Raw genomic sequence first — 24,343 nt, forward strand, 5'->3', positions numbered from 1 at the left:
GAGGCCCGTCAGGCATTGTTCCACTCAAGTCCATTTCAGAGAAATAGAGGCATGTTCCAGGGTTTTTCTGGTTAATGCAATTGTTCCTGACGCACTTCAAGAGATGAACAGGATCGACCACGTAGAAAAAAGGACGAGTGTTATCGTCTGGATGGGGATAGACAGTGCTATGTCAACTCCCCTTAGCCTGATTCTAACACAGGGTGCGCTCCAATATTCCCAAGTAGACAGCTACTTAGACGTCTAGCCGGACAGCCGCCATCTTGGGATGTGTTCGATTTCTCACAAAGCCGTCTAAGATGACTGCTTCGCCAAAGTCTACATTGATGCAGGCTAACTTGCTGTCTAAAGATGGCAGAGCTGATGTACGCGAATGAGCGAGTCGTGCTCTTGCAGGTGTCGGACTGTACCCGGAGTATAGGAATGGAAAAATTTGAGTCATTCCATTATGTTATTTGGTAGGTCCAGTGCAGCTTTGGGGAGCTGCAGGCTGGTCTGCCAGTGGGGGTGGCCAGGGGGGGTCTGCTGGTGTTGGCCTGGTTTTGAGGGCCTGGGCGTAGGACCCTGCCCTGTCCGGAGGTTGGTTCAAATGGCTCTCTGGAAAACAGGTTCTGGTGTGGCAGTGATGGCTGCCGCCACCCGTCGTTCTTCTTGCCAGCGGCGACATGCCGGATTGTCTGTGGGATGGGCCCCTCCACAGTTAGTGTACCGGGGTACTGGAGCATCACAGGCACCAGGCCCATGGTGGCATCCACAGCGGCGGCAGAGTTGCGGTAGAGTGCAGCTGGCCGTGACATGGTCAAGGCGGCCACATCAACCTCACTGGATGGGACGCGGGAGGGCCGGACGGACAGGCAGTCACAGCTTGTAGATTGCCACGTGAGGTGGCAGCTGTGGCGCCCCTAAGGTGATCTGGAGGGTATTGGGCTAGCCACGACGTACCCCCAGGATAGGCACGGAGCACTCCAGGGCTGCAGGCAGGTCAGCATCCCCCAGGTCAGCAGGCACGCCATGGATGAAGCTCATGGAGGTGCCCTTGTTCGCAGCAGGTCGTGGCCGGACTGTTATCCGGCAAGGCTGTGGATGCCGAGAAGAGCCCCCATTGCCTGTGTGGTGAGTACATCCACGGCAACAATGTTACATGAGGGTTGACCTTCACAAAGGAGACTCCCGGTGTGGAGGAGAGCTCCACAGCTATGCGGAACTCTTTCAGTGTTGCTGGAAGGAGCCACCTTTTGTTCCGGGGACGGAAAATGATAGTCCCCACTTGACTATCCTTTTTCTCAGGGGGGAGAGGGGGGTGGTGTGGACACCGATGGCACCCACAAGATTCTTGGACGAACCATTCCCCTTCCTCTGTGCCTTGGTTAGCAGAGGAGGAAGTATCCACAGCTGGGTGGGTGCTAGAAGGCTCGTCAGGGTTGGTGTCCTCTTGCGAGTCCTCAATATGATACTCAGAGGACTGAAGGGTGCCCTACTGGTTCAGTGTCCTCTGCTGGGAGGGGCGGGAAGTGAGCCATTTCCGTTCCTGGCAGGCAGGAAACCTGGAGCGAGAGGGGGGGCCGATGAAAGAGGCCCTTGACGATCATAGCATTATCTTTGATCATCAGTGCTGTTTTCGCAAGGGCTACTCATGCGACACCCAACTTGCCGATTTTATTTACGACATACATGCACTGACTGATGCTGGTTTTCAAGTTGAAGCAATATTTTTCGATTTTTCTTAAGCATTTGATCGCATTCCTCACCAAAGGTTGTTAAACTTTCACAGCTGAACGTTCACTCTTATATTATTGCATGGATAGCTGATTTCCTCTCATCTAGAATCCAGTTCACAGCAGTTAACAACTCAAGCTCATGTTTTGCTAATGTTATGTCTGGAAGCCAGTTTACTTTTTCTCATCTATATTAATGATTTACCCAGTTACATGACGTCTATAATCAGGCTATTTGCTGATGATTGCGTGCTTTATCGATGTATAACCTGCAACGCTGACAACCAATTACTGCAGTCTGCTCTAGAAGCGATAAGCACATGGTGTTCTAATTGGTTAATGCCATTAAATCTTTCCAAATCTAAGGTCATGTCATTCACCAACAAGCCTCATGTTCCTATCACCTACTCTCTTCATAGCTATAGTGTAGAACTCTCCACATGTTACAAGTATCTTGGCGTGAACCTTCAGTCTAACTTATCATGGAAGCATCACATTAATCTCACTCTTGCCTCCGCTAATCATACTTTCGGACTTCTCAATTATAATTTGAAAGAGGCCGCAACACATGTAATAAAAAACTTGCGTATACCACATTATTCAGTCCGAAACTCTTAATACACGTCTGCCATTTGGGATCCTCATCAGACTTATATCATAAGTAACATCAAAGCCTTGCAAAAAACTGTGCTGCGCGATTCATCTTTTCTGATTATTCATGTTACACCAGTGTCACCTCATGAAGTTTACAGCCGAGTAAGAAAATTTCCTGCCTATCACTTTTCCGTAACCTTTATCACCATCCTTCCCTTCATGGTGAATTCTTTCAGCCACTGCCTGTTACCTTTCCATGTCGTGATCATCCTCACATAGTTAAGCACATTAACTACCAGTAATTCCACTATGCATATTCTTTTTTATCGTGCACAATAACTGAACTTTACCATCACACACTGCCATATGTGACCTAAATAAGTTCCAACACCTTAATCACGCATGTTTCAACAACTAAAAAGGTTTTTTTCAGCGTACTGTCTTCTGTCTTGTCTTCTTTTATTTTTCATATATACTTCAGCACACTTTTTCCGGCGTTGTCTTTTCCTTGCGGTGCTGTTATCTGTTCCTAAAATTCTGCTGTTATGTGCATTGTTCCGAATCTTCTTGTGGATGTCTATTTTTCATTTATACTTGTGAAACCACAACGGTGGCCAAGTGGTTGAGCATCCGTCTCGTATGCGGGAGGTGCGGGGTTTGGTCCCCAGTGCCGCCGGATATTCACCGTTGATACAATGGGTACAAGCTTTCCCCTGCTCTGGTGCTCGGCTTATTTAGGGTGAAATGCTTGGGAAATAGGTCTTTGACCCCAACTTGAGAAAAAGAAAATTACCTTGTGTCATGGCGCTCTTTGGCCATAGATGCCTTTGCGCCATAAAAAGAAAAAGATATTTGTGATTTCGCCAGTTTGGTTTATTACATTATTATAACCTTGAAACAATGTCTTGTACCCGCTTCCACCCCCCCCCCCCCCCCATGTAATACCCTCGGATGAGGGCCTTTGGGGATATTTTGAATAAATAAATAAAATAAATATACTAAACATTCATTATGAATGCTCAGTATTTGTTGGTTTGCGTTCATGATACAACAGCATGTGATTACTAGTAGTAGTGTGTATTTTAAAATTAACAAAAAGGAAGGTAAAAGATTTTTGCCAGTCCCGGCATCTGCCATCGATACTGTAGCACCTGAGCTGGGGCAGCGGAAATACAGGACAGCAGGCAGTTTGAAGAAGTGAAATGAAAGAGGTGAGCGGACAGTGAGAAAGGATAGAGGAAGAGGTGATAAATACACTATTTACATAGTACATTTGTACAAGTCGCGTGCGTGCAGAGTTAACTAAAGAACGGAAAAACATGTGCACAACAGTTTGCACTCAACAGCTGGAGCAGGGTGCCCAGCTGTTAATCGTCCTAGGTTGCACATGCGGAGCGTTCGGTCACTCCACGGCACTACCTGACGCAAAACAGACGGGACGTCAAGCCCCTCTGTTCGAGAAGTGCACAGAGGCTCACCAAGGTTCGCTCACGGGTGCGCGCACTGCCCTGCAGCCACAATACCGATATTTTACAGGCATAATTTCTAATCAGTAAACATGCATGTGCACTACAAGAGTAGTATGTGAATAAGGAGTGGATGCAGGTCACCAGTAACATCACTGTTGCTTTCAGAGTATTTAAGAATAGAAAGCACAGTGCAAAACACAGGATATGAAAGATTTGTGAAAAATTGCATTTATTATTTTTTTGCAACTACCTTTGTAGCTATGCTCAAGTCATTCAAACAGGTTACTACTTTAGCTCAAGTGTTTTACAATCCGGTCAACATCGGAGTTCAGTTTTGTTGCCACTTTTGTGTAATTTATATGTAAACAGTGTCTTCTGATATCACTCATTTTAGGTTATTTCATATGCATACATTACCATTCATCTCTGTAGTCACTTCTCTCTTAACTTTGCTATGGCCTGTTCAGAAGTGGACACTCTTCTTTTATAAACTGGTAATGAAACAACCAAATCTCTGCCGATCAGCAAAAAACTAAGCGTCTGTTTTTGTAGCTCTCATGAAAAGCTAAAGATTTTGCCACCTTATGCCAGATTTGCCAGATTTATGCAAAATGTTTCAGTTGCCTGCAAGGTGGTTCACCAGGGCATTCCTTACTGCTGCTACTCCCGACGGCTCTAATCGGCTACTCGTGTATACTGGTTGGGGACACCTTTCGTTTGCGCTTTGCACCGCACTCATCCATCCTGCATCACACTGATCACTGAATTGCTTGCAGACGTGTAGCACACAAGCAGCTCGGACCACAATGTTCACATTGTGAATATCGCACTCGACGCCCTTTAACAGCATTCGGAAGCGTGCCTTAGCACGTCCAAACGCATTTTCTACAACACATGTCTGGCACTTGATATATGGTAGTTGAAGGTCTGTGCGGGCGACCCAGCAGTTCCAGGAAAGGGTTAGGGTTTCATTACATGCCTCTGCAGGGCGAACGCTTGGTCAGCAAGACGCACTGGACCAACTTGCACCCCTTGAATTGTCTTTGTTTCAAATTGAAACAGATCTCTGTCTAAAATACGGGGAAGTCGTGAGATCTGAAACACTGCAGTCATTATTTCTTCCAAGACTCCCACTGTTGGTGTACAAACACTTGTACCTGTGTTCAACCACAGCGAGGAGGATGATGCTGTACCACCGTTTATAGTTAAAATAATCTGTCGCCTCTTCCTTTGGAGGGCACACCTCGATGTGGCAGCCATCCAGGGGCACCAACACCTTGAGGAAAGCCACGAACTGCAGCGAACTGGCGCATGTGCTCCTGCAATTCATGCAACTTTGGGAAACCCACGAATTGCGCTTCCAAGTTGTGCACAATTACGGCGCAGAACACGCAGAATATCATGTTCACGGAGGCAGGGCTCACGCCAAAAAGGTTTGCTACAGTCCGCTCTTCAGCTGACGTTGCGAGGCGGAAAAAGCCAATCGCCACGCGTTTTTCCAGAGCAGTTGCCTTTCGCATGCTGGTGTCTTGCCGACGCATGTTCTCGCAAACGCCCACAATATAGTGAAATGTGGCGTGGTTCATACTGAAATTATCGCGGAAGCCGCTGTCCGGAAGATAGGGCAGCGTCGTCTCGTACCACGAGTTTGGGCATGGATACATCCATAACGCTCGCTGCCGCGTGCACTGAAGAACCGCCGCCAACAAAAGGCGTTTCGATCGCCTGCTTTTCGTTTTCAGCATGTCGATTTCGGCGCTCAGAGGCTGCATGCGGAGGCGTTGAAGTGCTGCCTGATGCGTAGCGAAAGCAGCCCAAAATTCAACGTCGGCGTCGTCCCCACCATCCGCCACAGGCCCGCGTGAAGCCATCGCTGCCTGAATGCTGAATGTTAACACACACACACTCACAATACACGATATTGCACACACAGAACGTAAGCAGGCAATTAGACTCCGCACGTGACTGCACCGATCACGTACACGAGGTGCGCTTGCAATCAAAAGAGGCCCAATGCTCCCACGACGGCTCCCAGCAAAGTAGTGGCTACAAGTGGCTATTATGTCGGCTAAAAAGTCAGCTAAAACCATCGTTTGTAGACTTTTTGCTTTTCGTTAATGTCCGCCACATGCGTAACCAAAGCACTGCCCCGCAGGGGGTAGCGTGATAAACAACCATTTTTTCTTTCATTTATCCTTTTTAAAGTAACCGTATTTAATAATACACTGGTATAGGTGCAGTCACAAATTCTCAATGGAGGTGATCACATGGTGGTTTCCGTCACACCAACCGACATGCCCAAACTGCGTGTAAGCGCGGCCAACTACGGCCTGTGCTAACCATAGTTAAGTCCTATAACCTCAGTTAAGCTTAACTATAGTTAGGCTGCCCATGTAAAGAGGGTATTATGGGCACAAATTAGCAGAGCCATAGACTTATTTCGAAAAAGAGCAAACTGAGGCATTCTTCTAAGCAAGTGCGAAAAGCCATGGAGAAAAAATGAGCATTCTTCCAAGCTCCTGGTACTCTCGAGGTCACAAGGCATTGCATATATAGGATGGCTAGTTCTACTAGCACAATCTCCCCTCCCTCCTTCAACAAATCTGCTGTTACCTGATCCTCATCAGCTGCTTTCCCGCTTTTCATTCCTACTAAGGCTTCCGTTACTTCCTCTTCTCTTACTGCTACGGGATGTCCCATTGCTGTGCGCTGCGGCTTCTCTCATTAACGTTCTGATTGCATTGGCTACTGCATAGATTTTTGTCTCTTTGGCTATTTGATATCTTATCCATATTGCTAATGATAGTGCCCTCTTTGTTAACGCATACATCATGTACCAAGCATACAAGGTGTTCAGCTTTAAGCAGCTAGTGAAAGATGGAGGTGGAGCATCACACTTTAAGACTGTTTTGAGTGCTGTCTGAAGGGTTAAGAAATATGATGACTAGTGTGTCATGGGATTCGGATAAATCTTCTGGTGAGCCCGTGCCAGGAAGCAGTGTTTGTAGCTCCTACTCCAACATATACACAGCCACTGTGATGCTTTGAATAGCTGTAGTAGTCACAAAACAGCGCTGTTTGAAAATACCTGTTGCAGTGGAGACGCTGGAGATGTGTGACTTTGTGTTAGTGCTTGCTGGGCGCCATGCTGAGCAGTGGCAGCAACAGCTGTGCCATCGCCTGGCTGCTGTGAAAGGGGTTCCTGCTGTAAATGAATAATGAGGTGCATCACATGCTCGCAGTGGAACGCCAGCCTTAGCTAAAAAGATGCATGTAATTCAACAGACAGATGTACCAGCATGTAATTCAACAGACAGATGTACCAATCTGAGACTGTCAATATGGAACACAGCCAGTGGGCGAGAGTGCACCCATTTCTTAAGAAAGCAACAGCAGAGAAATGCATTGTTAGTACAGCAGGTCTACCATATTTTTGAGAAGGGAGAGTGGGGTGTCTCTCCTCAGGCTCACCCAGCTATACCCCATGAAGTGTGTATGCTATGTGTATGAGGAATTATATATGCAGAACTGCCGTATCTGTATAATAAGGGAGCTAATTATACTCATTGGCATCCACCCAAGCGGCTAAAGGAAAGCTATAAATTGTTTCCACAGAAACTTCGCAAAAAAAACGGGATTCCCCTAAACATTTGGCCAAGCTTTCTGCCTGTGTTTTGTCTTTTTTTCTTTGTCTCATGCTTCCCTTTTTCCTTATGTGTATGACATTTACCGTATTTACTCGCGTAATTTGCGCCCGCACATAGATTGTGCACCCCAAAAAGTTCAAACTTTTAACCCGATAAAAAAAAAAACTACTCGCACATTTTGCGAACTATGCTGAGCCAGACCACCAGCATGTACGCGGGTGCGAACTGTGCCGTTTACCCGGCTTGCTCGCGCTGGCGGTCGCTGTCCCGGACGAACAGTTGCGCGCGCTCCCGAATCCAAAAATACCGTACCGTTTGCTATACGGTTTGCCGCTAGTCAGTCGGGCCACACGCAAGGGCCCCGTTTTATTGCCCGTTATCTCCTCCCACGGCTGACTTCGCGATTGAATCTTTGCGCGTTTATTGCTTTGAGCTAAGCACGTGCGGTGCCGTCATGTCATGCCACCCCGCGGGGAGCTATAGCGTGGGGAAGGGGGGGGGGGGGGGGGGGGACGTGTCAACCTTGTTGCCATGGGGCGAGGGGTGCCAACCTTTTTTTAGGACATGTTCGGATAACTCGCTTGCGTGTAAATTGCGCACCCTCTTTTTGGAGTCCTAATTAAAGAAAAAAACGTGCGCAAATCACGCGAGCAAATACGTACGGTGCTCTATGCCTTATGGAACTTCTTTGTGATTTCCTTTGTAAACGAACTATAGTTTTAAGGAATTCAGTGCTCTCTCAGTGACACTTCCCAGGTGCTATGGCCGAGATGACAACAAAAAATGCACCGCCTACTGCTAGGCGCAAACATTTGCACACTACAAGTAATAATTAAATAGAAATGATGCCCCAAGGAAAACTGTGGTGTGCTCGATGCTCTTTTTTTTATTTTCTTCTAATGATGGAGTGCGTAAGCTAATAAATAAATAATCATGTACAGTAAGCAGAATTTCACCAGAGCCATATATAAACCGCAGCCAGTTTAGGAGTATAATGACACAATTACTTTTTATCAGTGCAGGAGTACTGTAGCCGCGCTACTCGATCATAACGTCTAGCTAAAGCCATTTATTCACAAATCGTTCTATTTCTTGCACGAACACCTAAAACATCATATTGAACGCATGCTTATGCAGTCAAGTTATAATAAAGCACCTTCTCAATAAGAGCATTTCTTTCCAATCTCTTGAGAATGTATAGAAGGTGGATCCTCACCTGAAGGGGGACGGCATCCGCACGTATACGAACTACGAGCAGCGACATCCGATCGAAGTGCTCGGGCAGGAAATGTTTTGAACATACGCAGGTCCATTTTGCTGGCTCCCAGTCTCTTTGGCCTGGTCTAACGGCCTCAGTCCACTGCCTCCTTCGCTCTGGATCTTTCGGAAACCTGTTTGAGAACAATACTATTCACTGCACTCGGACAAAGAGCCACCAATAAGGCCGGGGCGGTACGAATACCACATTCACGCCGTGTCGTGCGTTATGTTCTGCGAGCATGCATTTTACTCATTACGCATTCAATTAAATACGAAAACAAAATGCAGTATACTTACGTGTGGAAAGTGACGCCCGGTTCTTGTCCTGGCGTGCGCGACCGACACCCAGGAACGCAGCAGCTGGGCATCGCAGCGTCTTTGTTGTCAATGGAAGCAGAAGTCTCACTTTCCGCCGTGTCTGACAGCTGCCGACAGCTTGGCGCGGCGCGAAATCGTCTGCTCGCGCCGCTCGCGTTGATCTTCGCGGCGCTCGCATGCCATTGGCTGAGAAAACGGCCAAGTGTCATGGCAGAGCCCTCGCTTCCGGCTTCAAAAAAATGTGACGTAGCAGCCTCTCCTCTTTTCCTTCTTTCCTCCATGTTTGTGGCCGTCAGCGTGAAAACATGGCGTGAACTCTCATGTCGATGGCAGTAGGGATTGCTGACGATGACCTCGGGAAAAGGGCAGTTTTGGTTTCACTTTCGAAGCGCAGAGTCGAATTTTCTCTTGTGGCGTCACAAAACCACTCAGTTAAGTTATTTAAAGGTCGCGAAAATAATACGGTTTTACCTGGAGGCATTTTGACGTCCTCTATGTGGCTTTGCAAGGTCCTTTCCTCTGGAAGAGGCCAGCCAGTTTCCCGCAGGTACTCGTAACCACGAGAGCCACATTCAAGTCGCAGCTTCAGTGCTCCTTCCACCGTAGCTTTGGTGCAGGATGAACCTCTCATGGTGCCCTTCCCCAGCATATAGATCTGGTCTTCTGCGAGAAGGCGTCCCAGGGATTCTCTTAGCTGGTCCCGTTCAGACTCAGCCTTTCTCCGTCTCTTTGCCTCCAAGTCTAGACGGCATTTCATTGCATCTAATTCATCGCAGTCAGAATTACCCAAGTCATTTCTTTCTGATGAAGTAGCTTCAATGAGGCCTGATGAAGAATCATTTTGCACACTGTCATTCAGTTTGTCTTTCCAGAAAACTTGCAAGCCAGTCTAGCACAGGTTCAGAATGCTTTTCTTTTAACCAACGCTGCAAAAGACAACCAGCAGCAGCACAAACCTTTCTCTTCCAAAAGGTGAATGTCACCTTGGCTGCCAGTGTCGGTTTCAAGGCCTGGCTGCGCTTCATTCCCTTTAAGTGAGGAGTGGTTAACATTGGGGCCTGCAGAATAACAAAAGAAACCCTCGAATTTTATGATCAAAATCGTTTGAATTGTGGGAGTTCTTTCTAGGCCGTCGAGCCTCCTTTGAGGTCTAGGCCGTGAACTCTGAGCTCCCGGTATTACACACCGTGCGCGGCCGTTCTCGCGGCGGCGCAGCGGAAATGCAAAATAAACGCATCACGGAACAGGACGCTTTGCCCGGGACCAAAGGTTTATTGGTTCTCCCAAAGTCGCTGACTGCTTGAAGCTTGATCTGTGACCCTTGCAGTCTGGCTTGGTCGTGCGGCTAATGGGTCAAGATGGCGACAACAAAGAGGGAAGAAGGGGCTGAATTACCTGACGTCCTCTCGCTGTCGCAGCTCGTTGAAGTCTCCCTTCGGCCATGGCTGGTATCCGCCGATCTCGGCGCACTTGCCCATTGTCACATTCGGCCAATCAGCGACTGCTCCGGCGGCACCTGGTGGTGCGCGCTTGCGACCGGTTTCGAGCAAGGAGGCGGCTCAGTGCTCTCGAGCAGACCCTCTGGCTACTTGCCCGTGGGGAAGGAGGAAAGCGTCCGCTTTCCTACGTCTCCACGGTGCGCCTCGCTGGCCAGGGAGCGGTACGCCACTCCGAAACTCCCACACTCCTCCTCCCTAAAGACCGAACGTCCCCTGGTGCTCCTGGGGATGGCGTCGCGGCAGGAGGCTCGCTCCCTGGCCCGGGTTGTGCGACCAGGACTCGGGGCTCCGGGGCGACAGCCATCCGGGCCCGAACCACCTCGGCGTCGAGGTCGCTCCCCTCCAGATGCTGCCGGTGGTAGCGGGAGGCAACGTGCGTGCGCCGGCTGACGACCAAGCCACTGCACTCCGGCCAGTACGCGGCCGCCGGCTCCGGTGGCATCACGGCTTCCGGGTCGCCGCCAGGTGGTCCGCGATGGTGCTGCCCCGGAAAATGCAGGGGACCGGCTCCCACGCTAGGCCCGCCTCCACTTGCAGCTGCCGGTCCCACGACGCCACGCTTACGTAGGAGCAAGGTGATCAATGGTCGTCTGCCTGTTTTGGAATTCCCACGTGATTTGTCCCTCACATTTAGTTTCTCTATATACAATAACTGGGGGAGGGGGAAAAGATTGATAGGAGAGCGTAGGCGTGCAGTCGCAGTGTCAATGCCAGTTGGCATATGCTGCCCTCCCAGGCCTAGAGGCGGCAAGAGAGGCCGTTGCCTCCAGGAAGGAGAGGAGGTGCCGGAAGGCCTTGGTGGGATGGTGGCCGCCAGGGAACAGGTGTTCCAGTGAAGAGCTGGGGAGGCCCGAGGTGTGGAAGCCCACCTCCATGATGGACTTGGCAGGCATGAAGGCAGGGCATTCACACAGCAGGTGCTGGGCTGTCTCCGCTGGGTCGTTGCACAATGTGCACCCAGGGGAGGCAGTATGGCCGAGACGGTAAAGGCGAGAGCTGGTTTAGGTGCAGCCCACCCTGAGTCTTTTGTGCCGGTGCTGCGCTCCGCTATTTCAGCACGCCGCGACCGTCTGCACTATTAGGGTACTGCCGCACCTAGCAGCTAAGAAGCTCTTAGCTGTCTCGTAAGTGATTCCTTCATTTTTATTTTTGTCGTTGCTGTAAAAAAGAAATGTGCAAGTTTGTGCATGCCTTAGGCTACAATTTATTTGCTTTATATATATATATATATTTTTTTTCAGAACACCTTACTGTCAAGAAAGTTAGTGGTTCGAGCTGCTAATCCAGTTTTTTTCTTAATAAACAATTTAGCATACAGCCGCCAATTTCACAATATAATATTTGTCATTATATAAAAAAACTGATTAGTTAATTTCAATTAATGATCTAATTATTACGCTCTATCACGTACGTGATGTCCACCTCTCGGTAAAACCCAACTGCACAGACCGCACATGCGTATATCTAGTTTTTAAACTAGAAGTTCTTTAAAGGTGGAAAAAAAAAAACACCGTCTTCTGCTCATTGTGGTAGCTTTATTATATATTGTGTTTCGCTTAAAACTTTCACACACAGGTATAATGACACTCACAATAATGTTGCTCTGTTAAGTTCTACCACGTGAGTTAGCATTTGCCTGCATAAATGAAGTATTTGTACGGCTAGTCTGACCATTACAGTAACAAACGATGAGACACCAGCAATGAAGTGTTTGCAAACCATTTTTATTGCTTTTGGGATAAAACTTACTTGTTCTTAAGCGTTACTGCTTTCCGGGCTGCGGCCTTCTGCTGCGCATTGTCTTGTATGGCGTCATTTCTTAGTTTGTAAAAGTTGTTTAAAACAGTGTTGGCTGCAACGCGAACTACCAAGCGCAGGAGAGTTTGTGCAGTGTGGCCATTTTCACATGTCTCAATGTCATTTTCTTCCAGGAGGCAAATCGTCTGTGAAATCACTACACCACGTTGATTACTACAGGAGAGAAAATGTTCCATGTTGGCTCCGAAAGACGACTTCTCTGGAACTAGTTTTGTTATCAGTACCATGTGAACTGTCAATGGCTGGGGAAACTTGAGCCCTCCTCTTGACAGGTTAGCTATCATGACAGTGTTTTCCGCTTCGATCTCTCGATTTTCAATGACCAATGTGCTGAAGCAAGTAGAACATGAAAGCCTCTTTAAAGCAGCATGAGCAGCATATCCTGCAATGTAAACAATAGCATCCGTGTCAGAGTGGGCACGTGTAATATTGTCGTCGCTGACAGCCACAGAAAAGTTGCACGCCACAAGATCTTCACTTACGTCTTCACACTTTGTTTCCTCGCGTGGTAATGTCAAAAGTTTTTGAAGACGAAGCTTCTCACATTCGTAGAGCTGACGCATGGAAATGTGGTACTGTGATCTTGCCAGCTGGCGGGTAACTGCCGAACCGGTCTTCTAGCACGTCCGTCTGAAATTTGCCCAGCAGAACATACTTGAAGTGAAGTTCCTCTAAGCAGTAGCGCGAGAGTTCTACCAGATAATAGCATGTCACTCGCAAAGCACTGTGTGTCTCTTTCGTCAGCGAGCCACTGGTGATGTTGATTCTCCCCCAAGCGTCCAACCAGTCGACAGCGGCACTCAGGAAAACTGTGTGTCATCAACAGACCTTACAGGGTCTTGCACGCTGTCCTTTAGCCTGTGGCCTTTGAAAGGGGTCTTAACGTTGACTATTTGCCACCATGTGAGGATAATGTCAATGAAAAGAGCAGTCAACTCAGCTTGAGGAATCCTGAACGCGGAACCATGTGTTCTGAGGGCATTTGACACAATCTGATTAATGACGCCGAGAACGAGCTTTACATTTTGCCGCCCCATTGAAGTTGGATTCACGGCTTTTGTGTTCAGTCTGTAAGCAGCCTTCACAAGCGACGTCTTCTCTGAAGAATAAAGCTGCTGCACAGCTGCGAAAGAAACAGCTTTCATACGAGGAGGCCCGTCAGGCATTGTTCCACTCAAGTCCATTTCAGAGAAATAGAGGCATGTTCCAGGGTTTTTCTGGTTAATGCAATTGTTCCTGACGCACTTCAAGAGATGAACAGGATCGACCACGTAGAAAAAAGGACGAGTGTTATCGTCTGGATGGGGATAGACAGTGCTATGTCAACTCCCCTTAGCCTGATTCTAACACAGGGTGCGCTCCAATATTCCCAAGTAGACAGCTACTTAGACGTCTAGCCGGACAGCCGCCATCTTGGGATGTGTTCGATTTCTCACAAAGCCGTCTAAGATGACTGCTTCGCCAAAGTCTACATTGATGCAGGCTAACTTGCTGTCTAAAGATGGCAGAGCTGATGTACGCGAATGAGCGAGTCGTGCTCTTGCAGGTGTCGGACTGTACCCGGAGTATAGGAATGGAAAAATTTGAGTCATTCCATTATGTTATTTGGTAGGTCCAGTGCAGCTTTGGGGAGCTGCAGGCTGGTCTGCCAGTGGGGGTGGCCAGGGGGGGTCTGCTGGTGTTGGCCTGGTTTTGAGGGCCTGGGCGTAGGACCCTGCCCTGTCCGGAGGTTGGTTCAAATGGCTCTCTGGAAAACAGGTTCTGGTGTGGCAGTGATGGCTGCCGCCACCCGTCGTTCTTCTTGCCAGCGGCGACATGCCGGATTGTCTGTGGGATGGGCCCCTCCACAGTTAGTGTACCGGGGTACTGGAGCATCACAGGCACCAGGCCCATGGTGGCATCCACAGCGGCGGCAGAGTTGCGGTAGAGTGCAGCTGGCCGTGACATGGTCAAGGCGGCCACATCAACCTCACTGGATGGGACGCGGGAGGGCCGGACGGACAGGCAGTCACAGCTTGTAGATTGCCACGTGAGGTGGCAGCTGTGGCGCCCCTAAGGTGATCTGGAGGGTATTGGGCTAGCCACGACGTACCCCCAGGATAGGCACGGAGCACTCCAGGGCTGCAGGCAGGTCAGCATCCCCCAGGTCAGCAGGCACGCCATGGATGAAGCTCATGGAGGTGCCCTTGTTCGCAGCAGGTCGTGGCCGGACTGTTATCCGGCAAGGCTGTGGATGCCGAGAAGAGCCCCCATTGCCTGTGTGGTGAGTACATCCACGGCAACAATGTTACATGAGGGTTGACCTTCACAAAGGAGACTCCCGGTGTGGAGGAGAGCTCCACAGCTATGCGGAACTCTTTCAGTGTTGCTGGAAGGAGCCACCTTTTGTTCCGGGGACGGAAAATGATAGTCCCCACTTGACTATCCTTTTTCTCAGGGGGGAGAGGGGGGTGGTGTGGACACCGATGGCACCCACAAGATTCTTGGACGAACCATTCCCCTTCCTCTGTGCCTTGGTTAGCAGAGGAGGAAGTATCCACAGCTGGGTGGGTGCTAGAAGGCTCGTCAGGGTTGGTGTCCTCTTGCGAGTCCTCAATATGATACTCAGAGGACTGAAGGGTGCCCTACTGGTTCAGTGTCCTCTGCTGGGAGGGGCGGGAAGTGAGCCATTTCCGTTCCTGGCAGGCAGGAAACCTGGAGCGAGAGGGGGGGCCGATGAAAGAGGCCCTTGACGATCATAGCATTATCTTTGATCATCAGTGCTGTTTTCGCAAGGGCTACTCATGCGACACCCAACTTGCCGATTTTATTTACGACATACATGCACTGACTGATGCTGGTTTTCAAGTTGAAGCAATATTTTTCGATTTTTCTTAAGCATTTGATCGCATTCCTCACCAAAGGTTGTTAAACTTTCACAGCTGAACGTTCACTCTTATATTATTGCATGGATAGCTGATTTCCTCTCATCTAGAATCCAGTTCACAGCAGTTAACAACTCAAGCTCATGTTTTGCTAATGTTATGTCTGGAAGCCAGTTTACTTTTTCTCATCTATATTAATGATTTACCCAGTTACATGACGTCTATAATCAGGCTATTTGCTGATGATTGCGTGCTTTATCGATGTATAACCTGCAACGCTGACAACCAATTACTGCAGTCTGCTCTAGAAGCGATAAGCACATGGTGTTCTAATTGGTTAATGCCATTAAATCTTTCCAAATCTAAGGTCATGTCATTCACCAACAAGCCTCATGTTCCTATCACCTACTCTCTTCATAGCTATAGTGTAGAACTCTCCACATGTTACAAGTATCTTGGCGTGAACCTTCAGTCTAACTTATCATGGAAGCATCACATTAATCTCACTCTTGCCTCCGCTAATCATACTTTCGGACTTCTCAATTATAATTTGAAAGAGGCCGCAACACATGTAATAAAAAACTTGCGTATACCACATTATTCAGTCCGAAACTCTTAATACACGTCTGCCATTTGGGATCCTCATCAGACTTATATCATAAGTAACATCAAAGCCTTGCAAAAAACTGTGCTGCGCGATTCATCTTTTCTGATTATTCATGTTACACCAGTGTCACCTCATGAAGTTTACAGCCGAGTAAGAAAATTTCCTGCCTATCACTTTTCCGTAACCTTTATCACCATCCTTCCCTTCATGGTGAATTCTTTCAGCCACTGCCTGTTACCTTTCCATGTCGTGATCATCCTCACATAGTTAAGCACATTAACTACCAGTAATTCCACTATGCATATTCTTTTTTATCGTGCACAATAACTGAACTTTACCATCACACACTGCCATATGTGACCTAAATAAGTTCCAACACCTTAATCACGCATGTTTCAACAACTAAAAAGGTTTTTTTCAGCGTACTGTCTTCTGTCTTGTCTTCTTTTATTTTTCATATATACTTCAGCACACTTTTTCCGGCGTTGTCTTTTCCTTGCGGTGCTGTTATCTGTTCCTAAAATTCTGCTGTTATGTGCATTGTTCCGAATCTTCTTGTGGATGTCTATTTTTCATTTATACTTGTGAAACCACAACGGTGGCCAAGTGGTTGAGCATCCGTCTCGTATGCGGGAGGTGCGGGGTTTGGTCCCCAGTGCCGCCGGATATTCACCGTTGATACAATGGGTACAAGCTTTCCCCTGCTCTGGTGCTCGGCTTATTTAGGGTGAAATGCTTGGGAAATAGGTCTTTGACCCCAACTTGAGAAAAAGAAAATTACCTTGTGTCATGGCGCTCTTTGGCCATAGATGCCTTTGCGCCATAAAAAGAAAAAGATATTTGTGATTTCGCCAGTTTGGTTTATTACATTATTATAACCTTGAAACAATGTCTTGTACCCGCTTCCACCCCCCCCCCCCCCCCCCCCATGTAATACCCTCGGATGAGGGCCTTTGGGGATATTTTGAATAAATAAATAAAATAAATATACTAAACATTCATTATGAATGCTCAGTATTTGTTGGTTTGCGTTCATGATACAACAGCATGTGATTACTAGTAGTAGTGTGTATTTTAAAATTAACAAAAAGGAAGGTAAAAGATTTTTGCCAGTCCCGGCATCTGCCATCGATACTGTAGCACCTGAGCTGGGGCAGCGGAAATACAGGACAGCAGGCAGTTTGAAGAAGTGAAATGAAAGAGGTGAGCGGACAGTGAGAAAGGATAGAGGAAGAGGTGATAAATACACTATTTACATAGTACATTTGTACAAGTCGCGTGCGTGCAGAGTTAACTAAAGAACGGAAAAACATGTGCACAACAGTTTGCACTCAACAGCTGGAGCAGGGTGCCCAGCTGTTAATCGTCCTAGGTTGCACATGCGGAGCGTTCGGTCACTCCACGGCACTACCTGACGCAAAACAGACGGGACGTCAAGCCCCTCTGTTCGAGAAGTGCACAGAGGCTCACCAAGGTTCGCTCACGGGTGCGCGCACTGCCCTGCAGCCACAATACCGATATTTTACAGGCATAATTTCTAATCAGTAAACATGCATGTGCACTACAAGAGTAGTATGTGAATAAGGAGTGGATGCAGGTCACCAGTAACATCACTGTTGCTTTCAGAGTATTTAAGAATAGAAAGCACAGTGCAAAACACAGGATATGAAAGATTTGTGAAAAATTGCATTTATTATTTTTTTGCAACTACCTTTGTAGCTATGCTCAAGTCATTCAAACAGGTTACTACTTTAGCTCAAGTGTTTTACAATCCGGTCAACATCGGAGTTCAGTTTTGTTGCCACTTTTGTGTAATTTATATGTAAACAGTGTCTTCTGATATCACTCATTTTAGGTTATTTCATATGCATACATTACCATTCATCTCTGTAGTCACTTCTCTCTTAACTTTGCTATGGCCTGTTCAGAAGTGGACACTCTTCTTTTATAAACTGGTAATGAAACAACCAAATCTCTGCCGATCAGCAAAAAACTAAGCGTCTGTTTTTGTAGCTCTCATGAAAAGCTAAAGATTTTGCCACCTTATGCCAGATTTGCCAGATTTATGCAAAATGTTTCAGTTGCCTGCAAGGTGGTTCACCAGGGCATTCCTTACTGCTGCTACTCCCGACGGCTCTAATCGGCTACTCGTGTATACTGGTTGGGGACACCTTTCGTTTGCGCTTTGCACCGCACTCATCCATCCTGCATCACACTGATCACTGAATTGCTTGCAGACGTGTAGCACACAAGCAGCTCGGACCACAATGTTCACATTGTGAATATCGCACTCGACGCCCTTTAACAGCATTCGGAAGCGTGCCTTAGCACGTCCAAACGCATTTTCTACAACACATGTCTGGCACTTGATATATGGTAGTTGAAGGTCTGTGCGGGCGACCCAGCAGTTCCAGGAAAGGGTTAGGGTTTCATTACATGCCTCTGCAGGGCGAACGCTTGGTCAGCAAGACGCACTGGACCAACTTGCACCCCTTGAATTGTCTTTGTTTCAAATTGAAACAGATCTCTGTCTAAAATACGGGGAAGTCGTGAGATCTGAAACACTGCAGTCATTATTTCTTCCAAGACTCCCACTGTTGGTGTACAAACACTTGTACCTGTGTTCAACCACAGCGAGGAGGATGATGCTGTACCACCGTTTATAGTTAAAATAATCTGTCGCCTCTTCCTTTGGAGGGCACACCTCGATGTGGCAGCCATCCAGGGGCACCAACACCTTGAGGAAAGCCACGAACTGCAGCGAACTGGCGCATGTGCTCCTGCAATTCATGCAACTTTGGGAAACCCACGAATTGCGCTTCCAAGTTGTGCACAATTACGGCGCAGAACACGCAGAATATCATGTTCACGGAGGCAGGGCTCACGCCAAAAAGGTTTGCTACAGTCCGCTCTTCAGCTGACGTTGCGAGGCGGAAAAAGCCAATCGCCACGCGTTTTTCCAGAGCAGTTGCCTTTCGCATGCTGGTGTCTTGCCGACGCATGTTCTCGCAAACGCCCACAATATAGTGAAATGTGGCGTGGTTCATACTGAAATTATCGCGGAAGCCGCTGTCCGGAAGATAGGGCAGCGTCGTCTCGTACCACGAGTTTGGGCATGGATACATCCATAACGCTCGCTGCCGCGTGCACTGAAGAACCGCCGCCAACAAAAGGCGTTTCGATCGCCTGCTTTTCGTTTTCAGCATGTCGATTTCGGCGCTCAGAGGCTGCATGCGGAGGCGTTGAAGTGCTGCCTGATGCGTAGCGAAAGCAGCCCAAAATTCAACGTCGGCGTCGTCCCCACCATCCGCCACAGGCCCGCGTGAAGCCATCGCTGCCTGAATGCTGAATGTTAACACACACACACTCACAATACACGATATTGCACACACAGAACGTAAGCAGGCAATTAGACTCCGCACGTGACTGCACCGATCACGTACACGAGGTGCGCTTGCAATCAAAAGAGGCCCAATGCTCCCACGACGGCTCCCAGCAAAGTAGTGGCTACAAGTGGCTATTATGTCGGCTAAAAAGTCAGCTAAAACCATCGTTTGTAGACTTTTTGCTTTTCGTTAATGTCCGCCACATGCGTAACCAAAGCACTGCCCCGCAGGGGGTAGCGTGATAAACAACCATTTTTTCTTTCATTTATCCTTTTTAAAGTAACCGTATTTAATAATACACTGGTATAGGTGCAGTCACAAATTCTCAATGGAGGTGATCACATGGTGGTTTCCGTCACACCAACCGACATGCCCAAACTGCGTGTAAGCGCGGCCAACTACGGCCTGTGCTAACCATAGTTAAGTCCTATAACCTCAGTTAAGCTTAACTATAGTTAGGCTGCCCATGTAAAGAGGGTATTATGGGCACAAATTAGCAGAGCCATAGACTTATTTCGAAAAAGAGCAAACTGAGGCATTCTTCTAAGCAAGTGCGAAAAGCCATGGAGAAAAAATGAGCATTCTTCCAAGCTCCTGGTACTCTCGAGGTCACAAGGCATTGCATATATAGGATGGCTAGTTCTACTAGCACAATCTCCCCTCCCTCCTTCAACAAATCTGCTGTTACCTGATCCTCATCAGCTGCTTTCCCGCTTTTCATTCCTACTAAGGCTTCCGTTACTTCCTCTTCTCTTACTGCTACGGGATGTCCCATTGCTGTGCGCTGCGGCTTCTCTCATTAACGTTCTGATTGCATTGGCTACTGCATAGATTTTTGTCTCTTTGGCTATTTGATATCTTATCCATATTGCTAATGATAGTGCCCTCTTTGTTAACGCATACATCATGTACCAAGCATACAAGGTGTTCAGCTTTAAGCAGCTAGTGAAAGATGGAGGTGGAGCATCACACTTTAAGACTGTTTTGAGTGCTGTCTGAAGGGTTAAGAAATATGATGACTAGTGTGTCATGGGATTCGGATAAATCTTCTGGTGAGCCCGTGCCAGGAAGCAGTGTTTGTAGCTCCTACTCCAACATATACACAGCCACTGTGATGCTTTGAATAGCTGTAGTAGTCACAAAACAGCGCTGTTTGAAAATACCTGTTGCAGTGGAGACGCTGGAGATGTGTGACTTTGTGTTAGTGCTTGCTGGGCGCCATGCTGAGCAGTGGCAGCAACAGCTGTGCCATCGCCTGGCTGCTGTGAAAGGGGTTCCTGCTGTAAATGAATAATGAGGTGCATCACATGCTCGCAGTGGAACGCCAGCCTTAGCTAAAAAGATGCATGTAATTCAACAGACAGATGTACCAGCATGTAATTCAACAGACAGATGTACCAATCTGAGACTGTCAATATGGAACACAGCCAGTGGGCGAGAGTGCACCCATTTCTTAAGAAAGCAACAGCAGAGAAATGCATTGTTAGTACAGCAGGTCTACCATATTTTTGAGAAGGGAGAGTGGGGTGTCTCTCCTCAGGCTCACCCAGCTATACCCCATGAAGTGTGTATGCTATGTGTATGAGGAATTATATATGCAGAACTGCCGTATCTGTATAATAAGGGAGCTAATTATACTCATTGGCATCCACCCAAGCGGCTAAAGGAAAGCTATAAATTGTTTCCACAGAAACTTCGCAAAAAAAACGGGATTCCCCTAAACATTTGGCCAAGCTTTCTGCCTGTGTTTTGTCTTTTTTTCTTTGTCTCATGCTTCCCTTTTTCCTTATGTGTATGACATTTACCGTATTTACTCGCGTAATTTGCGCCCGCACATAGATTGTGCACCCCAAAAAGTTCAAACTTTTAACCCGATAAAAAAAAAAACTACTCGCACATTTTGCGAACTATGCTGAGCCAGACCACCAGCATGTACGCGGGTGCGAACTGTGCCGTTTACCCGGCTTGCTCGCGCTGGCGGTCGCTGTCCCGGACGAACAGTTGCGCGCGCTCCCGAATCCAAAAATACCGTACCGTTTGCTATACGGTTTGCCGCTAGTCAGTCGGGCCACACGCAAGGGCCCCGTTTTATTGCCCGTTATCTCCTCCCACGGCTGACTTCGCGATTGAATCTTTGCGCGTTTATTGCTTTGAGCTAAGCACGTGCGGTGCCGTCATGTCATGCCACCCCGCGGGGAGCTATAGCGTGGGGAAGGGGGGGGGGGGGGGGGGGGGACGTGTCAACCTTGTTGCCATGGGGCGAGGGGTGCCAACCTTTTTTTAGGACATGTTCGGATAACTCGCTTGCGTGTAAATTGCGCACCCTCTTTTTGGAGTCCTAATTAAAGAAAAAAACGTGCGCAAATCACGCGAGCAAATACGTACGGTGCTCTATGCCTTATGGAACTTCTTTGTGATTTCCTTTGTAAACGAACTATAGTTTTAAGGAATTACAGTGCTCTCTCAGTGACACTTCCCAGGTGCTATGGCCGAGATGACAACAAAAAATGCACCGCCTACTGCTAGGCGCAAACATTTGCACACTACAAGTAATAATTAAATAGAAATGATGCCCCAAGGAAAACTGTGGTGTGCTCGATGCTCTTTTTTTTATTTTCTTCTAATGATGGAGTGCGTAAGCTAATAAATAAATAATCATGTACAGTAAGCAGAATTTCACCAGAGCCATATATAAACCGCAGCCAGTTTAGGAGTATAATGACACAATTACTTTTTATCAGTGCAGGAGTACTGTAGCCGCGCTACTCGATCATAACGTCTAGCTAAAGCCATTTATTCACAAATCGTTCTATTTCTTGCACGAACACCTAAAACATCATATTGAACGCATGCTTATGCAGTCAAGTTATAATAAAGCACCTTCTCAATAAGAGCATTTCTTTCCAATCTCTTGAGAATGTATAGAAGGTGGATCCTCACCTGAAGGGGGACGGCATCCGCACGTATACGAACTACGAGCAGCGACATCCGATCGAAGTGCTCGGGCAGGAAATGTTTTGAACATACGCAGGTCCATTTTGCTGGCTCCCAGTCTCTTTGGCCTGGTCTAACGGCCTCAGTCCACTGCCTCCTTCGCTCTGGATCTTTCGGAAACCTGTTTGAGAACAATACTATTCACTGCACTCGGACAAAGAGCCACCAATAAGGCCGGGGCGGTACGAATACCACATTCACGCCGTGTCGTGCGTTATGTTCTGCGAGCATGCATTTTACTCATTACGCATTCAATTAAATACGAAAACAAAATGCAGTATACTTACGTGTGGAAAGTGACGCCCGGTTCTTGTCCTGGCGTGCGCGACCGACACCCAGGAACGCAGCAGCTGGGCATCGCAGCGTCTTTGTTGTCAATGGAAGCAGAAGTCTCACTTTCCGCCGTGTCTGACAGCTGCCGACAGCTTGGCGCGGCGCGAAATCGTCTGCTCGCGCCGCTCGCGTTGATCTTCGCGGCGCTCGCATGCCATTGGCTGAGAAAACGGCCAAGTGTCATGGCAGAGCCCTCGCTTCCGGCTTCAAAAAAATGTGACGTAGCAGCCTCTCCTCTTTTCCTTCTTTCCTCCATGTTTGTGGCCGTCAGCGTGAAAACATGGCGTGAACTCTCATGTCGATGGCAGTAGGGATTGCTGACGATGACCTCGGGAAAAGGGCAGTTTTGGTTTCACTTTCGAAGCGCAGAGTCGAATTTTCTCTTGTGGCGTCACAAAACCACTCAGTTAAGTTATTTAAAGGTCGCGAAAATAATACGGTTTTACCTGGAGGCATTTTGACGTCCTCTATGTGGCTTTGCAAGGTCCTTTCCTCTGGAAGAGGCCAGCCAGTTTCCCGCAGGTACTCGTAACCACGAGAGCCACATTCAAGTCGCAGCTTCAGTGCTCCTTCCACCGTAGCTTTGGTGCAGGATGAACCTCTCATGGTGCCCTTCCCCAGCATATAGATCTGGTCTTCTGCGAGAAGGCGTCCCAGGGATTCTCTTAGCTGGTCCCGTTCAGACTCAGCCTTTCTCCGTCTCTTTGCCTCCAAGTCTAGACGGCATTTCATTGCATCTAATTCATCGCAGTCAGAATTACCCAAGTCATTTCTTTCTGATGAAGTAGCTTCAATGAGGCCTGATGAAGAATCATTTTGCACACTGTCATTCAGTTTGTCTTTCCAGAAAACTTGCAAGCCAGTCTAGCACAGGTTCAGAATGCTTTTCTTTTAACCAACGCTGCAAAAGACAACCAGCAGCAGCACAAACCTTTCTCTTCCAAAAGGTGAATGTCACCTTGGCTGCCAGTGTCGGTTTCAAGGCCTGGCTGCGCTTCATTCCCTTTAAGTGAGGAGTGGTTAACATTGGGGCCTGCAGAATAACAAAAGAAACCCTCGAATTTTATGATCAAAATCGTTTGAATTGTGGGAGTTCTTTCTAGGCCGTCGAGCCTCCTTTGAGGTCTAGGCCGTGAACTCTGAGCTCCCGGTATTACACACCGTGCGCGGCCGTTCTCGCGGCGGCGCAGCGGAAATGCAAAATAAACGCATCACGGAACAGGACGCTTTGCCCGGGACCAAAGGTTTATTGGTTCTCCCAAAGTCGCTGACTGCTTGAAGCTTGATCTGTGACCCTTGCAGTCTGGCTTGGTCGTGCGGCTAATGGGTCAAGATGGCGACAACAAAGAGGGAAGAAGGGGCTGAATTACCTGACGTCCTCTCGCTGTCGCAGCTCGTTGAAGTCTCCCTTCGGCCATGGCTGGTATCCGCCGATCTCGGCGCACTTGCCCATTGTCACATTCGGCCAATCAGCGACTGCTCCGGCGGCACCTGGTGGTGCGCGCTTGCGACCGGTTTCGAGCAAGGAGGCGGCTCAGTGCTCTCGAGCAGACCCTCTGGCTACTTGCCCGTGGGGAAGGAGGAAAGCGTCCGCTTTCCTACGTCTCCACGGTGCGCCTCGCTGGCCAGGGAGCGGTACGCCACTCCGAAACTCCCACACTCCTCCTCCCTAAAGACCGAACGTCCCCTGGTGCTCCTGGGGATGGCGTCGCGGCAGGAGGCTCGCTCCCTGGCCCGGGTTGTGCGACCAGGACTCGGGGCTCCGGGGCGACAGCCATCCGGGCCCGAACCACCTCGGCGTCGAGGTCGCTCCCCTCCAGATGCTGCCGGTGGTAGCGG

General features: G+C 48.3%; 3 long non-coding RNA genes across 7 annotated transcripts in view; 1 reads left to right on the forward strand and 2 right to left on the reverse strand.

Annotated features, from left to right (window-relative positions):
* The window catches only part of LOC144128099 (uncharacterized), a 62,575-nt gene that overhangs the window by 21,710 nt on the left and 16,522 nt on the right, over positions 1 to 24,343 (forward strand). For all 5 annotated transcript variants that reach the window (XR_013313685.1, XR_013313683.1, XR_013313681.1 and 2 more), the window contains one exon: positions 12,434 to 12,592. This is a non-coding gene — a long non-coding RNA (uncharacterized LOC144128099). The remainder of the gene's footprint in view (positions 1 to 12,433; positions 12,593 to 24,343) is intronic.
* On the reverse strand, positions 6,303 to 10,803 carry LOC144128101 (uncharacterized). Its single transcript, XR_013313687.1, has 3 exons — positions 8,983 to 10,803; positions 8,642 to 8,816; positions 6,303 to 6,983 (listed from the first exon to the last, which is right to left on the reverse strand). It is a non-coding gene; the product is annotated as an uncharacterized LOC144128101 (long non-coding RNA).
* Positions 19,777 to 24,279, reverse strand: LOC144128102 (uncharacterized). The gene is made up of 3 exons (XR_013313688.1): positions 22,459 to 24,279; positions 22,118 to 22,292; positions 19,777 to 20,457 (listed from the first exon to the last, which is right to left on the reverse strand). It is a non-coding gene; the product is annotated as an uncharacterized LOC144128102 (long non-coding RNA).

This window comes from Amblyomma americanum, chromosome 4, assembly GCF_052857255.1.
Source record: "Amblyomma americanum isolate KBUSLIRL-KWMA chromosome 4, ASM5285725v1, whole genome shotgun sequence".
NCBI classification, from domain to species: domain Eukaryota; kingdom Metazoa; phylum Arthropoda; class Arachnida; order Ixodida; family Ixodidae; genus Amblyomma; species Amblyomma americanum.